This window comes from Panthera pardus, unplaced genomic scaffold (assembly GCF_024362965.1).
Source record: "Panthera pardus isolate Hobbes unplaced genomic scaffold, ASM2436296v1 HiC_scaffold_21, whole genome shotgun sequence".
NCBI classification, from domain to species: Eukaryota; Metazoa; Chordata; class Mammalia; order Carnivora; family Felidae; genus Panthera; species Panthera pardus.
This window is the reverse complement of record NW_026526777.1, coordinates 19695225-19698174: the sequence shown is the minus strand read 5'-3', so window position 1 is coordinate 19698174 and position 2950 is coordinate 19695225. Positions and strand designations below refer to the sequence as shown.

Sequence of the window (2950 nt, the reverse complement as noted above, 5' to 3'; positions counted from 1 at the left end):
GAGAGAGAGAGAGTGTGTGTGTGTGTGTGTGTGTGTGCGCGCGCAGCGCGCGCGCAAGAGAGAGACAGAGAGAGGGTGGGGGGAGGGGCAGAGAGAGAGAGAGAGAGAGAGAGAACCCCAAGCAGGCTCTGAGCTATCAGCAGGGAGCCTGATCTGGGACTCAAACCCATAAACCCTAAGATTATGAACTGAGCCCAAATCAAGAGTTGGTCACTTAACTGACTGAGCCACCTGGGTGCCCTAAATAGATATTTTAAAAAGCACATATTTTGGGGGGCGCTTGGGTGTCTCAGTTGATTAAGTGTCTGACTCTTAATTTCAGCTCATGTCATGATCTCACGGTTCATGGGTTTGAACCCCACATCGGGCTCCCTGCTGATAGCTGAGTGTTCTTGGGATTCTCTCGCTGTCTCTGCACTCCTCCTCTCTGTCCCACTCCCCCATTCTCTATCTCTATCTCTCTCAAACAAAAAACAAAAAACAAACAGAAACCATGTTTTTATACAACAGGAAATATCGCTTCTCGGCCTTTTGGCTAAGATGAAGTGTAGTATCTGTTCTTATCCATTTAATATACAGCAGGAAATATATATTGGATAATTAAAATATGTTAGGTAATATGGCAAGCACTGCAATATGGCATTTCTTTCATTCCTGGACAAAAAAACAAATCTTGAAGTATATAATCCTCAGTGCAAATGAATAAGTTAAGTCAGAGAAGTTTACCAACATCGTGTAACCAGTAAAAGAATGGAGACCCACGGTGATTAATAAATTTGTCCAAGGTCAGTCAATAATTAAAGACTAAAACTTGAACCTATTAAAATTAACCGTAACAGAAATAAACATGAAGCCACAATTTGTATTTAAATAGAGATAAGAAAGAAAGGTGAAATTAAGACATAAACTGAGCCATGTTTAATTATACCTTGTGGAGTTGCTTATTTATGAGGAGGGAAGTTTTTTTTGTTGTTGTTGTTTCTACATTAAAGTTGCCATACCAAGAAGTGGACCAGTGCAAGTATGATGCTCAAAATATGGTCAATAGTAATTTTTTTCATATATAATGAGGCATCATTTCTATTTCTGGGAATGGAAAATCTCTAATGATAATCTTCACAAAATTAATAATAAACAAAGTAACGAACAATATATAAAAATATTCTCTGAAGAAAGGGCATTTAACTGAAATGAGAAGAGCTCTATCCTTGTTTATGTTCAAATATGTGGTAGTACCTCAAATGAAAGAGGAAATATATTGTTAGTGGCACAGAATCTGGACTAAGGGTAGAAACTGTAAGAAGATGGATATTAGTCATTAGAAAATTGCTAAGCCATGCACGAAAACCTCTCAGAAACTGTTTAAGACAGAATAATATATTAGAAAATAGATCAAATCAACTGAGGGCAAGATGAAACTCTATTTTGATGAACTTGGACAGATAATATTAAATGAAGAGAACAATAATTGGAAAGGAGAGAAATTCCATATGACTAAATCAAATATAAATTCCAGATGTGAACAATCAAAACAAATATGAAAATCATATTTTAAGAAATCTTTTAAGACTTTAAGCTCTACAGTGCATTTAGATAGAATTTCATGTTTTTTCCTACTTACTACAGTTCATACACACTTTATTTTGTAAGCATAAGAATACTGTATCTTACAACTAAAGAAACATGTCAAGGGCACATTTACTGGCATGAATGTAACTCTAAACTCTTGGCAGAGAGTGAGAAAGCAAAACCCTTAAATAGACAGGGCAATTTTGCTAACCATTTAGGATGAAAATGAAATGGAGGTTAAGATTATGTTGCTCCATGAAGAAATCAGTTTTCAAGTGCCCTTCATAGTATGAACACTTCTCATGGCTATCATAATTCAACATAGGGATTTTTCCATTAATGTCCTCAAAAAAAATTTCATATGAAGCTTAATCAGAACAACAGTGAGGACAATATATGGAGTCAGGTTTATTAAATTAAGTTAAATTAATTTCCAATAGTTAATATTAATAATTAAGTTAATTAATATTAACTAATGTAAGGGTGGTTGTAATTTCAATTTTGCATTATCAGATACTCCTTACAATTATTCATAAGTCATAGGACAGGCTGTGGAAAGGAATTTGCTTATGTCTTATGAAATCTATATTTAGCTGTGAAGCACTAAGTGTTGTTTTATTTTAATCAGCTTAGGTAACTGGACAGTACATATACTTAACTGGAGGGCTAGACATCACCTTGGAAAGGAATGACCTGTGTAGAGCTCCAGGACTTTCCTTAGCAGAAACTAAAGTCAAAGATCTACTTGAGCGACAATGGTCTAGTCAGGACACTTCCGTTTCTATTCTGAATGCCACGATCATCCTTACTGCTGTGATGTCAAGTCCTCCAAATGTCCCTGCTTCTTGTATCACATGCTCAAGTAAAAATGTCCCAGCTGGAGTATCAGATTGAACTAATTGTAGGTAACTTGCCTGCACACTGGCTGCCAGGGTTTGAATGGAGAGGGATTTTTTTCCTTCCCATAGTAGGAGAGAGCAAAAGGCAGCACAAGATCATATACACAATGGGAAATTCTATCCAAATAGGAAAGATTAATGCTATAGGATCACAAATAAAACCAATAAGTGAACTAACCAGTCAAGTATTAAAATGATACATTAATCTTTTATTGTAAAACAATTAATACAGGAAAAATCACATGGTATCCTGAGTCCAGATGTTGAGAGCTCTTGATAAACAATACTCTGATAATGTAATGGGGTACTCTGGATGAATGAGTGAACCACATAGGTGGGAATTCTAAATTAGTCAATTACTAGATTTCTTCTAACATTTTTCTAATTTTTTTTTAGATTTTTCTCCTATAATTGCAAAGGTATATTAGTATTTAAATTTACTTTCCTTGATCTCAGTACCACTTAATAAAATTACTGATGGT

At 35.2% G+C, this 2950-nt stretch overlaps 1 pseudogene; it reads left to right on the top strand.

Moving 5' to 3' along the window:
• The first annotated feature begins 515 nt into the window (after positions 1–515).
• Positions 516–648, top strand: LOC128778946 (U2 spliceosomal RNA; annotated as a pseudogene).
• The last annotated feature ends 2302 nt before the right edge of the window (positions 649–2950 follow it).